The 15,368-nt window shown below is 41.7% G+C and overlaps 1 protein-coding gene across 6 annotated transcripts in view; it reads right to left on the minus strand.

Moving 5' to 3' along the window:
• Pde1c (phosphodiesterase 1C) overlaps positions 1 to 15,368 on the minus strand; it is a 667,339-nt gene that overhangs the window by 601,598 nt on the left and 50,373 nt on the right. The gene's annotated exons all lie outside the window — the stretch shown is intronic.

A 15,368-nucleotide genomic window follows, 5' to 3' on the forward strand; every position in this document is an offset into this window, starting at 1 on the left:
GATCAGACGAGGCCTTCAGCAGCAGAGTCCTGCACACCCAGAAAGGACAGTTATTGTTCTCCGTAGAATCACCATGGGGATTCTCTCCCCCTAGTTTTCACAGGGCATCCTCCACAGTAGCTAATCCAATGACCTAAATCATCATTGCTCGAGCTTCCTAAACCCACACCCCCTCTGCAAAGATCCAGTGTGCCATCGCTGCCATAGGCAGGTCCCAGGTAAGAATCACTATGTACTCTGCAGCACCTCTTTCCTCCCCAGAGCTTTCTAACATCAAGCACTAGACAATGACCTCAGAACAATCAATAACTAAGCAAAACTGAAGCTGCCCTGAGGGGGCACAATTAGTCACAAGTGAGCGAGGCTGGGTCTCTAGGAATGAATTCAGGAAGCCTGATTATCCTCCCTTCCTTTCCCATCCTTTTCATCAAAAGCAGCAATAATTCCCCCTCTGCTTTCCCAGAGCAGTTATTTTGCACAGCCCTGGAAACCCCAAAGCATTGTAGCAGAGTGAGCCTGTAGCATTGTCTTGGATCAATGCACTTTCTAAGAGATACTTTAAAACCATCTATGTCCCAGTCTCTGTCTCTTTGGTATCCCAGTTGTTCCTTTTGGTGAATCTCTTTACAGTTGCTTTGTCTTGCCTTTGAGGAGTACTGCAATGTTCTCCATCCTCAAATGTTCTAAGTCACTGGTATTAAGAGCTAACACAGCTTCTCAGTGAAGCTCAGCTGGTCCCAGCACCCAGAAGGAAGCTCCCCCACTGCCATCCCAGGCTCCTAGGGCCAAGAAGGTGAGCCGGTCCCAGCACCTAGAAGGAAGCTCCCCTGCCTCCATCCCAGGCTCCTAGGGCAGTGAAGCTCAGCCAGTCCCAGGACCTGGAGGGAGGCTCCCCTGCTGCCATCCCAAGGTCCTAGGGCAGAGAAAGTGAGCCGTGTGGGTGCCAGAAGCACCCCCCCCCAAACACCGTGGAAATGAGAAGACATATAAACAAGCCTCAAAAACAGACTACCAGATCACCTCCAGCAACCCCAAAGGGAAATGAGATGGAACACTCTGATACTAAACCACCTGGACTCTCTGAACTGGCAACAAAAGAGGATCTGGGAAAAATGAAATCAGAAATAATTACTCAGATAACAGCAAAGATTTTGCTCATGGTGCAAGACATGACTAATCTAGAGAGGACACAGATAAAAAAATAGAGGATCTGAGGAACATGATGGAATCCCAACATAGGAAACAAATGGAATCCATTAAACAGATGCAAACAGATTTCCAGGAGATTAGAAACTACATCAAAAGTCTGTGCAGCAGAATGAACCAATGTGAGGACAGAATTTCACATATAGAAGATAAAATTGCAATTAGTGAGGAGGAAACGAAAAATTGCTTTAAAATTGTAAGGGAACATGAGAAATCAATCCAGCAGCTGCTAGACGATGCAAAGAAGAATAACATAAGACTTATCAGAGTCAATGAAGAAACAGGAGAGAGTGCAGATGACATAAAAAAACTCTTCACAGAAGTGATGGCAGAAAACTTCCCAAGCAGAGGAAAAGAACTTGACATACAGATAAGTGAGGCATATAGGACTCCAGCTAGCCTTGATCAAAAAAGATCTACACATAGGCATATAATAGTTAGGATTCCAGAAATCCAACAGAAGAATAAAATTCTACAAGCAGTGAGAGAAAAGAAACAAATCACAAACGAAAGAAAGCCCATCAGAATCACAGCACACTTCTCAATGCAAACCCTCAAGGCAAGAAGAGCTTGGAGTGATGTATTTCAAGCCCTAAAGGAAAACAGCCTCCAACCCAGATTGATGTACCCTGCAAAACTATCTTTCAAAACTGATGGAGAAATAAGACGCTTTCATGATAAAGAGCACATCAGGAACTTCATGAATACCAAACAGGCACTCCAAAAAATTTTAGACAATACCCTAGGAAAAGACAATGAGGATCACAACCCCAGAAAACCCAGCAGAATGAATCCATTGGGCCTGACAAATTAAACACAAAGGGGGAGAATCCAACAAAAAGAAAAAGTCATGACAAGGCTTTTAAAACTTTTGACTTCATCTCCCTAATGAGTGCATAATTCAATCTTATTATTGTACTGATTAGTATTTTTCTGATTCTAGAGTTGCCCACCATTCCTTTTGCTATACTGGCTATTTATCATCTTCTTATGTCTACATTTTAATTGGGTTGTCTATTAATGAGCTCTAAGAATTCTTTATATATTCTGCTCATAGGTTATATGCATTGTAAATAGGGTCTGTTTAAGGACTACTTTTCATTTTAATGATGTCATTTAAAGTTCTAAATTTTGATGGAATCTCATTTATCAATTCTTTTTCTTTTATACATCATGGTTTTGTATCCTAGATAGTTCTTGCCTACCCTGAATTCATAAATATTTTCCCTTATAATTTCTTCTTAAAGTTTTATACTTTTAGGCTTTCTTTTTTAGGTTCATAGATCCCTTCAAGTTATTTTCATGTATGGAAAAAAAGGGTTGAGGTTAATTTTTTATATACGGATACCAGGTGTTCTAGTGCTGTTTGCTGAAAACACTATCTCTTCCTCGGCCCTTGAATCCAGTTTATATTCCATAAAATGCTAATGTTAAATAATCTTTCAAAACTCAGTGGACCATATATGTGTGGTTCTATTTCTAGATTCTCTGCTTTATTCAAATGATCCATATGTCTTTCCTTACACCAATACTGCCTTGATTACTGTAGCTTTAGAAGAAGTCTTAAAATTGGGTGCTAAATGTCTTCCAACACTGTTTTTGCTTTTGTTTTTGGCTTTTCTAGGTCCTTTGTACTCCTACATAACTTTTAAATTTCAATATCCAGTTCTTCATTTATAGCAAGTATACACAGACCTGAAATTTTATATATACCTTGTGTTTTCTAATCCTGCTAAATTCAAGTACAAGTTCTAGGGGCTCCTAGAGATTTCTTAGTATTTTCTCTGTAGATGATCATTTCATCTACATATAAAGATTTTGCTTCTGCTGTGCCAATCCTATCCTAGTTGTGTCATTTTATTGCCAGACTATTTTGATTTAGACCTCTGTTTCAAAATCTAATGGATAGATGAAGAGTAGGCATATATGCCCTTGTTCCCCACTTTAGGGAGAAAGCATTGTATCATCTCCATTCATAGAAGGAGTTTTTGTTGGAAGTATGGAGTACATGTCTTTGATCTGTTGAGAAGGTTCTGTTCTACTTCTAGTGTCCTGATAGCTTTTACCATGAACAGCTGTAGAATTTAGTCCAATACTCTTTCTCCAACTAGTGACAGGATCATATCTTTCTCCTTTCCTCTGTTAAAATGATGACTTTTGGGGTGGATCTTCCAATGTTGAACCAACACTGCCATCTCTATAACAAAACCACTTTCTACATCCTTCCAGATCTGACTTCTAAGAGTTTGTTTTGTTAAACAAATTTCTATCTATGTTCATACTTTTTCCTTCTATTATCTTTATCCAGTTTTAGGATTAGCACAATGTTGAGTTCCTAAAATGAGGGGAGAAGTGTTCCTTCTTTTTTCTGCTTTAAATGTTTGATATAATTTATCAGTGAAAATGTTTATGAGCCTGCTGTTGTCATATAGGTAGGTTTTCAAGCTAGGAATATACTTTCTGTAATAGGTGCTATTCAAATTTTATATTTCCTCCAGAGTTAGTTTCATTAATTTGTCTTCCAAGGTACTTCTTAGAAGTTGTCAAATTTATTTCAAAAAAGATTTTTGTAATATGATTTCTATATCCTTTTAAATTCTGTAAAATCTGTGGTAATGTTTCCTAGATCTTAATATTTTAATTTAAAAAATGTATAACTGATATTGTGTAATAGGAAGAAAAGGTCTAAAAGAGCAGGGGAATTGGGAGGGGTAGGGGAAGGGGAAAAAAGGAAAGGAAAAAATATGAGAAGAGAAAAAAAATTGATACAAGGTCTTTGCAAATAGGGAAGGGTGGAGGGGGTGAAGGGAGGGCAAGGGAAGGGGAAAAAAATAAGAACCAAGAGACTCATGTAATGGTACAAGATCCCAATGATGAATGTAACTGTATTGTATACCTAAAATGTACCAATAAAGTTAATGGGGGGGGGGGGGAAGAGCTAACACATCTTAAGTCTTCCTATGGCCAACCTCTATGTTAATTACTTTATGGATATTCACTTAATCTTTACAATAACACTATGTCATAGATTATATTGTTATGGCTTTTATCTAGATGTCCCCCCAAAGCCTCATGCAGTCATACGTGGGACCGCATGGGTGGGACCTCTTTGGGCTGCCTACCCCCCTCCTGAACCGCCCCCCTCCAGCTCACTTCACCTTCAGTTCTGCTGAAGGACTTGCAGTTCCCACAGGGAAGAATCGGCTCTCTAACTCCTGCCTGTGGCTGATCTCCCCACTCACTGTACTATGAAATCCTTCAGGGCTCATCAGTTTATCTCTTAGTCCCCACTGACTAGCAGACACCTGGCTCAGGTAGGTTCTCAGTACAGATATGAGGCTGATCCAGAGAGTCAGGTGGAATTCCTTGGGGCTCAGGGAGAATCCAGGGAACCACTTCTCTGTCAATCTGCCAATCAGAGCATAGGGCTAGCAGCAAAAAGCTCAACTTAACAGGCAAGACTTGAAGGGAGCGCAGACAGAGACCCAGGTCTAGGAACCAAGATATAGCTTGGGACATCACAGATGAGACTTCTTGAATCAAGGACCAAAGAGTCAAAGACACCAATCCAGGCAATCACTTGGGCTGCAAACCAGAAGGACAAAAAGGAAAGCTTGGGCTTTTAGTGAGAGGGAGAAAAAAGCAAAACCAAAACCAAACAGCAGAAAATGTCAGAAACAGAGAGAGACAAGAGACACTGCCCGCAGCTGCAGCAACATCCCCAAAGTTCGGCTTGAGGGCAATGCCACAAGCTCTTCCAGCCAGATTTCACAGTTATGAACCATAATTATGGCTCCAAAGCAGAGACTCCTTCCTACCACTCAAGAGTCCTGAGGAAAGAAACTGCCTTGGGACAAGAAATCAAGACCATCACCTAGAAGCCACAGGAAGTTGTATTTTATTTGAAGGGCCACCCCTTGAGATCATCAGTTCCTGACAATGCTGATAAAAAGTAGCCCCAAATTCCACTCTTACTAGAGTTGCCTAGGGCATATTTAAAAGCCTATTGGTGGACTTCCATCTGACTCATTTTCCTGAAGGTTTCTCCCTGACTTGTTTACACTGAAACACAGTAGACACACTGCTGCTGACTGAGTGCTGGGCTCTTGATGGACAACTGCATAATTTGGAAGCCAAGAATGGCCTCCAGTTACTATTAGTGGCTGCCCTGTCTGGTTTCTGATAATAAGTGCATCAAATTTGCTTTGCATCTAAGTCTGAAAATCTACATCTATAAAAGCACTTAGCTTCAGTCCCTGGAATGAATCTTTCAACATTCCCTGCAGGTCTCACTCTGCCGAAACCACTGCTTTCCCAGGAAACAAGTGAGCACCCAGGGCGCCTATGCTGGGCAGCAGCTGTGGTCCTAGGCTGTCCCCTCCCCAGCCCACACACTGCCATCCCCTGCTGCCCACTTGAGGCCTGGCTCCTGCTTTTTCCCACCTCCTGTTTATCAGTTTCCTCCCTCTCTATTGGATCATACCCAACAGAACACAAATTTATTTGTTCCATCAAAAAAGAAATTCCACCCTCACTTGACTGTACATTCTGCTCCATCTTTCTGTTCCCCTCTGTAGCAAAACTCCTCAGCTGTAACCAGCTACAGTTGCCGTTTCCCTTCCGCCTCCTCCTTTTCCCTTTTGAATCTGCCTCAATTTTGTTTTCAGCTCCACACCTCCACTGATGCTACTTCATGAAGGTCAATGACCCTGTGCTTACAAATCAATGGCTGAATCTCAATCAGCACCTCTCTCAAACATCAGTGACATTGTGATCACTGCCTCCAGAGAGGCACATGTACATGCCCCTGATTTTCCTCCTACCTCCTAGAGCAAGGTGTCCCCTTCCTGGTCTTCCTTGAGGATTGTCCTCTCTTTGACTTCAGATATTAGGGTCCCCAACACTGTCCTCCTAGATGACCTTGCCCATGTACAACCCTACCATGCACCACACCCACACTACTGACACCGGTTACTGGTCCACTTCCAGTCTCCCTAGAACAGCTTCCTGGCCATTGCAACTAGAAGAGTCATAGGCATCTCAAGCATGGCACATCCATAACAGAAGGCTAGGACAAGGCCTCAACCTCTTCCTTAGTCTTCATATTGAAATGGCAACTCCATCTGTCTAGCTGCTCACACCAAAAGTGTTGGGGTCATCCTTGACATCTCTTCCCTTCTTATTCCATACGTCCTACCTTCAATATGCAAGTGGATGTTATTTCTGACGCTCCACAGCCTCTTCTCACGTCTAAGCCACTGCTCCCTCTGGCCTGTACTATCACAATGGCATCAAAAGTTGCCCCTCATTCTCCTTATCCCACCCCACTTGTTTATTCAATCAGCAATGAGAGAGACTGTGAAATTCCACAGCTCTCTCCCCAGCCTACCTAACCCCCATGGGCATTCTAATAACAAAAATCCATATTGGGGCTTATTCAGTATCAGAGACCCCTCTACCAGATCCCAATCTTGGGCTCAGTGCTACCATGCAAGGTGAGAAGAAAGAAATAGAGACAGAATTAAAGAGACAGATACAGAGAGCCAGGATGGCCAATGCTGAGCAAGCAGCAAAAGACCCTGGCCACCAAAGCCACTGATATTATTGGTGACATCATAGTTAGATTGAGGCAAAGGGGCTATACGGACTTGCTTATGGATATGTTGCTGATGCAGGTAAGGCTTGTGAAGAAAAAGACGAAGCATTCTTGAAATTAGGAACAGAAGAGATAAAATACAGGCTGTGGTTAATAATTAACCTTGTCTTTTTAGTAAAAAAAGGTTTTAACTTTGGGAGCAGAATTTGGGTGCGAGTCACCCTGACCTCGGCTGCTACGTTATCTCACACTGAGCCCTGCAGCTTCACAGGCCGTCTCTGGTCCGCTGTGGCCCTTGGCAGGGAGGTTGTGCGAACCTGTACGCCGCCGGCAAAGCCCCTATGAGCCACATGGGCTTCCGTCGGACTCCTTTCTTAAAACAGGCCAATTATGGGGTAACTCTTTACAGCCTGCACTGCTTACAGCCTCTGCGGCATACCACAGTCTGGGGCCTCTGTGGACTTGGTCCGCTACTCCCCCTCCCAGCCCCTGCTATCTGATGGCCGCTCACTCCACTCCTGCCCCACCAGCCCCGCACTGACCAACATGCTCCCACCACCCAGCACCCACCGCTCCTTCCTCAGCCTGGAAAGCTTCCACCCCAATTTCCACATGGCTCTCTCTGTAACCCATGTCTCTTCTCAAGTCTTCTAACCAAAGAAGCTTCCCTTGACCTCTTTATCAAAAACCGCCTCCCCAGCATTTGTCACTGTTTAATTTCTTCATGATGCCATTCATTCTAGGGTAAGATAGACTCTCACTGTCGTTTTAATTTGCATTTCTGAAATGCCCAGTGATGTTGGGCATTTCTTCAAGTATTTATCGGCCATTTGTACTTTTTCTGTGAAGTGTCTATTCATTTTGTTTGCCCATTTTTTGATTGGGTCTTTTATTCTAGGGGCCTAATTTTTTAAGTTTTTTATTCTAGATATGAATTCTCTGTTTGAAGAATGGGTGACAACGTTTTTTTCTCAGGTTGTCTTTTCACTCTATGGATTTCTAAAATTAATTTTATTGGTACATTTTAGGTATACATAATGATCACATTCATCATAGAGAATTTGTACCTGCACATAATATAGCTCGATTCTTTTCTTCCCCAATTGCCTCCCTTCCCTTCAACCCCTTTTCCCCTCCTTATTTACAAAAGCTTTGTTTTCCTTTTTTCTCCTTCTACTCTCTTTTCTTTTTCTTTTTCCCTTGCTTCCATTCCTTCCTTGTTCCCCTTCCCATTTGAACATTTTCTTCCCATTTCCCAATATCTATTATATATTTGGGTCCTTATCTACACTTCTGGTTTCTCACACTAGAGAAACAATTTGATATTTAAGATAACAGGCATCCAATTTATTTCACTTAAGAGTGTGATCTCAAGGTGCATCCATTTATGTAGCTATGTCTCACATTTATCCTTCTTTATGGCAGAATAGTACTCCATTATATATAAAAAACACATCTTCTTTATCCATTCATCTGTTGATGGGCATTTGGACCATTTCCAAGATTTAACTATTACAAATTGTGCTGCTATAAACATGGGTGTACATATATTGATTTGATATGATGCTTTTAATTCTTTCAGGAAGATACCCAAGAGGGGAATAGCTAGATCAAATGGAACATACAGTTCTACTTTTTTGAGGAATCTCCACACTGATTTCCATGGTGGTTGCACCGGTCTACACTCCCACCAACAGTGGAGAAGGGTACCTTTTTCCCCAAAGCCCAGCCAGCATTTGTTATTGGTTGACTTCCTGATAATAGCCATTCTTTGTGGAGTGAAATGGAATCTCAGTGTGTTTTCATTTGCATCTCTCGAATGACCAGTGATGTTGGACATTTTTTCATATTTATTTGCCATTTATACTTCTTCATCTGAGAAGTGACTATTCATTTTCAGATGCCCATTTTTGGACTGGGTCTTTAAATTAGGAGGATCTGATTTTCTTTTGCTGTCCAGAACCTTTTTAATTTGATATGATCCCAGTTGTTGATTCTCAGAAATATTTCCCGTATAACCAGGGTTCTGTTCAGAAAGTCCTTGCATATGCCTATGACTTTAAGAGTTTTATCTATCTTTTCTTCCAGCAGGTTGTGTTTCTGTTTTAATATTTAGTTCTTTGATCCATTTTTATTGTAGTAGGAATAAGTAAAATATATTTTTTAAAGGAAAAAGAGAACCTAAAACATAAAAAAGTCCCCCCAACCCTTTTCCTCTGCTTAGCCTGCCTCACATTCCACCCTTTGACAGTACATTCACTGCTTCTCTTTCTTTCCCACCCCCACTAGAATGTCAGCACCCTGAGAGAAGACGCTTTACTTGGTGTCCTACCACATCCCCAGATCCGAGAACAGGGCCCAGAACCAGCAAGATCCTACAAATACTAATTAAGCACTGTCAGTGCCAAACATTGATGTGAATGCTTTATATAAATTAATTCATTTAATCCTCCAAAGAAACTATAAGGCAAGTGATATGATTATCCTTCCCATTTCATAGAAGTTGAAGTACAGAGAGGTCAAATACTTTTCCCAAGATTACACACCTAGTAGATGGCAGAACCAGGATTTGGACCCAGGCATACCAGCCCTTGTCCCTGCTTTCATAAGCATCACAGTATTTTCCCTGAAGGAGCTCCTTGTTTAGTCTGCAAGAATGTGTGAGACTTTATCCTGCCTAGAGTTCTGGACTTACCATCCGCACTTGGCCCTGACCATGGTTCTATTCATAGGGCTTTTGTAAGAGCAGATCCCTACATGGACCCATTTCTAGTAGCTTCCCCCATTTTATTCATTGGTATAAAAGAGTCCTAAGCCTCTGTCTCTGCCCACCTGCCTACCATCCCTCTCCCCAGAATGGGTCCTGCCAGGTTGTGCTCCAGAGATGAGAAGGCCCCTTGCTCTGCCATCAGCTGAGAAGCCTTCAGATGCTGAAAATCTGGATGCCTGGGCAGAGCCTATTCCAGGACACAAGTGCCAAGCTTCAACAGCACACCGCTTTGAACATAGCTGGATGCCCGGTGACTGACTGTCTGCAAAATTATCCAAGGAGAAAAGCCTATCTACAAACCTCTACCAGTTATCCTCACCAATTACTAGTCTACAGTTTGTTAACTAAGTCCTTTTAATGTGCCAGGCACTGTGTGCAGCATGTCCACACATCAGCTTATAGAACCTGAGAGATAGGTATTACCAAACTCATTTTACAAATTTTAAAACCTTAGAAATCTGTCAAAGTGGGGAATGAAGTATCTGACTCCAGACCTCATGTTATCTCAATTATTTCCTCCTCCTCCTCATCAAGCTGAATGCTCCCATTCTGTGGACATATCTCTCTTTTCTTTGTACATCTTGAAGTTAACAAAGGGAGAAAACTCTGAAATAAATGGAAACACATTGCCATAAGTATCTAAATGTTACATTCAAATGTACATGCATGCATGTGTGCACACACACATATGCACACACGAACAAAAATTATGAGGCATGTCCTCAACCAGTGGATATCTGTTCAAAATTAACAGACAGCTGCAGTGGGGCACCGCACCGCCAGACTATTCACATTTACATTTAATAGTAACAATTGAGTTATTATCTTTGACACTAATTGTAGGAATTTGAACAGATAATCACAGCTCAAGACATGAACTTCTCTTACGCTTCTAAAAGTCACAAAAGACTTGCTTATGCCTGGGGCTTGAGTCATCACATACATTGCAAGAGCTCCTTGTAGTAAGCAGCAATCACAAGACCATAAACAAGCATTAATTGAAGACCTACTGCATACTATGTAACAAAGCCCAGTATATAGCACTTTGAACTGACAGAGGTTTGAATCTCAGCTCTGCCACATATTTGTTGTGGTTTCTTGGGCAAGTTACTCTGTTTCTCTGAGCCTTGGTTAAAACAAGAAATGGAAGGGCGGGGGATTTAGCCCAGTGGTTCCATCGCCTGCCTTGCAAGCACAAAGACCTGAGTTCGATCCCCGGTACCAAAAAAACAAACAAACAAGGAATGGAATCAATGGACATGTAATGAGGTCTCTTCTAGATTTGGCATTCTGTAGACAAGCAAAGAGACTTCAGATCCCACACTGCGGGGACCAAAGGAAAGTTTTTTGGGGAGTCTTGGGTGAGTGGAAAAACCCAGGAAGGACTGTTCTAGAGTCAATGTTAGAGGTTGCCTTTTGGATGTGAAATACATGACATACTGAAAATAATTAGCAGAAGTATGGATTGATTGTTAGATTCACTCATTTGTTTAATCAGGACAAAAATGGCCAATCCCAATCTTTTCTCAGTTCCTGACTCTGAAGAATCCCAGCTTTGGAGTCAGCCACTCCTGGTTGAAGCTCTAGCTCCAATATTGTAACCCTTGGCACATTGCTTAACCTTTCTGAGCCTCACTTTCTGCATCTTTAGGATGCGGTAATAGTTTCCATTGCTCCCATTCTCCAATCTTCAAAAGACTAAAACTTGACCTGTATGAACATTCTCAAATCAAAGGAAATAAAATTTATTTGTCACCCACTCATCTGAGAAATTATGTTTACACAGCACTGCTCAAAAGCCAAAAAGAGCCCCTTGGTTCACCAAATACTGAAGTTCCTTTTCACCCCACATTCTTCATCAGTGTGGCTGGACCTCACCATCCACCTAACAAGCTTTTATTCCATTTCATTTTGTGCCAAGATAATGCTAGGTTCTGTGGCTCCACAGGTGAATAAATAAACATGGTTTTGGTCCACATTAAGCTTTCATTCTATGTGGGAAGATGGATATGAAAACAGCACCTGCAACCCAAGTTATTCCCAGCAGCTTATATCCCAGGGAAAACGAACAAGTGTTGCATAAATAATTATCAATAAGTTGAATAATAATAATAACAATAAATGAGTTAACAAGATAAAGGAAGTACTGGGTACCATGACAGCACATAGAAGGAAAACCTAAGTCATATGCTGTAGGTCAGAGGTTTCCTTTAGGAAGAAATGTCTCAGACTAAGACTATTCCAGGCAAAGGGAAAACCATGTGCAAAGACCTGAAGATGAGATACCAAGGTCAGTCTGTCAGAGAACTGAGAACAGTCCAGTGTGACCATCGCTCAGGGATCAGATGCAGGGAGTAGAGAGAAGAACTCCACTGTTACTAAGGGACTAGATCCTAAAGGGCTTTGTGCAGTCATTCTAAAATGGTAAGTTTTCCTGAGGGCAAAAGGGAGCCTTAAAGTGATTTTTTAAGGACGAGATATAATTAGATATTTATTTTAGTGCCATGGTTCTCAAACTTTAATGTACCGCATCACCTGCATTTTGTGGAATGTAGATTCTGATTCAGTAGATCTGGGTGGGGCCTGAAAGCCTGCATTTTATTGAGTTCCTTGCAGTGCCACTGGTGATGGTCAGTGGGCCACAATTTGAGCACTAAGGTTTGAAAGTCACTCTAGCTAGTTTTAAAAGACAGCGGAATCACTGAAGCAAGGACTCCAACTGCGTGAGTGATGGTGAGGAAATGGACTGAGGAACTGGCCCCTGAAGCAGAGATGGACAAGGTTAGGACTTGTGGGCAACAAGGTGAGGATGATGTTGTATTTCCTGGGTTGGGCATCTGAGTAGACAAAGCCGCCATTCACCACGCAGGGGCACAAAATGACAGGTGAGTTTGAGGGAAAAGTTTAATTCATCTTTGGACAGGCTGTACTTTTGAGGTTCCCCTGAAAATTCTAAGTAGAAACACCAAGTAAGCAATTCTAGGTCAAAGACAAATATCTGGGAGCCATCAGCACGGAGGATTTTTGTTGTTTTTTGTTTTTTCCAGCACTGGGGATTGAATCCAAGACCTGCGCACTGAGCTACAACCCCAGTCCTTCTTATATTTTTTAAGTTTTGAGACAAGGTCTCACTAAGTTGCTAAGTTGCCCAGGCTGGGCTTGAACTTCTTATCCTCCTGCCTCAGCCTCCCAGAGTGCTGGGATTACAGGTGTGCACCACCACATCTGGGTAATGGGGAGATTTTTATTTTTCTTTCTTCATAATGCCAAAGAGGCTAGAGTTCTAACATCTTTACCTCTGGGAGCCCTTGAGGGACATTTAATGTCAAGGGGCAAGGGGCAGGAAGGTCCTGGGTGCCACTCTTCTTGAGCCTGTCCATTGCCATCCCAAGTTCCCTTAGAACAAGAATGATTGGGGCCTACTGAGGAGAAAAGAGCTGCCTCACAGAGCTGATGAGAAGTTCATCTTGGATATTAGTTTATATCCATTGAGACCCAAATCAATCTCTCCCATAGAGTATCAGAGGACAGGAAATGAGAGAAGATTATGGAGCATGCCTGGCACAATGCTTGGCAGAAAGTGGAGGGGGAGAGCCAGGTAATAGTCCCAGGTGGTTCCATGCCCAAGGGAACTAGTGAGAAGTTGGCAGGACTTAAACCCCAGAGGGTCAGATAAGCCCTAAGTGAGAGCAAGCATAGGAAACAAGAAACACAGGTGAGAACGCACCCTGTGCCACAGGCTAATTATAGTAACAGAGGCAGGAGATTAGCAGAACTGGGCACAAGGTTGCTTATATACTAAGTTGTTGCCCTTGCCTCCTTGAAATCCCATGACCAGGACTGGGACCTGGGCCAGAGACTGGGATAGTCAAGTCACTCTAACTGTAGAAGTGGAAGAGCACTGTTTCACATCTTCAGGCCTTCACTGGTTCAACTCCTTGTAATCTTTCCTTTGTCTCTCTATCACTTCCCTTCAGAATCCAGCTCAGTTATTCTAAGACGACTTCTCTGACCTTTCCACCTCTGTCTTTGTGCTTCTAATTGTGCTGTATAAAGGATCACCATATCCCCTAGCAGTGTGTTGTGTACAATGGTTTAATATCTGCTCCTTCAATAGATTGTGAGCACCTCACAGCTGTCACACTGGAGTGAAACCAAGACAGCGAGTCAGGCTATGCTCGTGATTGAACAGGTTGACATTCACTTTCAGCAATCTGACAGGCTTGGCTGTCAAAGAAAATGACTCCAAGTTACAGACCACCTAAAATGCTAATAAAACATTTGAATCTCTTCACTTATGTCATTGAACTGAGTGAAAGAAATGCTCAGATCAGAAACAATAAGAAAACGTCAGTTCAGAGAGCTAGGCAGGTACTGAAGCTGGCATTTTCTCTGGAGCATCTGGCAATCCCTTTTGGGTTAGGGATGGGTTTTACTGGGCCATATGAGCATGTGAACACAAGAAACCAAGCCTGGAGGCAGAACAGAGTGGAAGGCTGGGTTTGAGATCTTACTAAAAATTGAGCCTTTTCTCATATGAATTCAGAGCTGGAATTTATATTACCCATGGAGGTGACTGTAAACTGCATGTGCTGAAAACATGTACTAATAAAAAAAAAAGGTTTTTTAATTTAAAGTGGTTCCAGGTTGACCAGAATAAAATGAACAAAACAAAAATTTGTATCAAAACATATTGTATTCAAACTGCAAAGCATCAACCATAAAGAGAAAAATCTTTTAAAAAAACCCACTAGAATGAAAAGTCAGATTACTTCTGAGTGGAAAAACCCTCATATAATGTCAGCTGACTTCTTTCATAATCATGGAAGTTAAAATGATGCAATTGCATGGAATGTAACGATTTTAGTTCAATACAGGCCCACTTGGATGAGTTGAATATTTACCTTTCTGAGTCTTTTTTTTAAATCAAATTCTTTTATTGGTATATCGTAGGTATACAACACAATTACATTTCTCATTGGGAATTGTACCTTTACATGATGCATCTTGATTCTTATTTTTTCCCCATTCCTAGCCCTCCCTTCACCCCCTCCACCCTTCCCTATTTACAAAGACTTTATTTCCATTTTTTCCATTTCTCATCATTTTTCCTTTCCCTTCTTTCCTTTCCCCTGCCCCTGCCACTGCCCCTACCCCTTTGGACCTTTGCTCCCTATTTTGCATTATTGATTATTCATTCTAATCATTGGTATATTTTAGGTATACAATATAATGACATTCATCATTGGAAATTTGCACCTTTACATAGTCTCTCTTGGTTCTTATTTTTCATCCTTGCCCAGCCTTCCCTTCAACCCCTCCATTCCTCCCTATTTACAAAGATTTTGGTCCTATTTTTCCATTTTCTCATATTAATCCCATTCCCTTCTATCTTTTCCCCTAGCCCTCCCACTTCCTTCCCCTTTGCCCCTTTTCTTCCTATTTCACATTACTTATTATACATTTTAGTCCTTATTTACACTTTCAGTTTCTTACACCAGAGAAGCTATTCAGTATTTATACATGTGTGTCCTATTTATTTCACTTAAGAGTATTGCCTCAATGTGCATCCACTTAGCTATAAATGTCTCTAATTTCTCATTTTCTATGGCTGAGTACTACTCCATTTTTTTTTTAAAAAACCACATTTTCTTTATCCAGTCTCCAGTTGATGGGCATTTGGGCTGTTTCCAAGTTTTAGCTATCACAAACTGTGCTGCTATGAACATGGGCGCACATATATCACTGTGGTATGATTCTTTTAATTCTTTGGGGAAGATCCCCAGCAGTGGAATA

The sequence above is a fragment of the Heterocephalus glaber genome, unplaced genomic scaffold, assembly GCF_053883595.1.
Source record: "Heterocephalus glaber isolate CG9 unplaced genomic scaffold, H.glaber_assembly_v1.0 deba00000546, whole genome shotgun sequence".
Classification (NCBI taxonomy): domain Eukaryota; kingdom Metazoa; phylum Chordata; class Mammalia; order Rodentia; family Bathyergidae; genus Heterocephalus; species Heterocephalus glaber.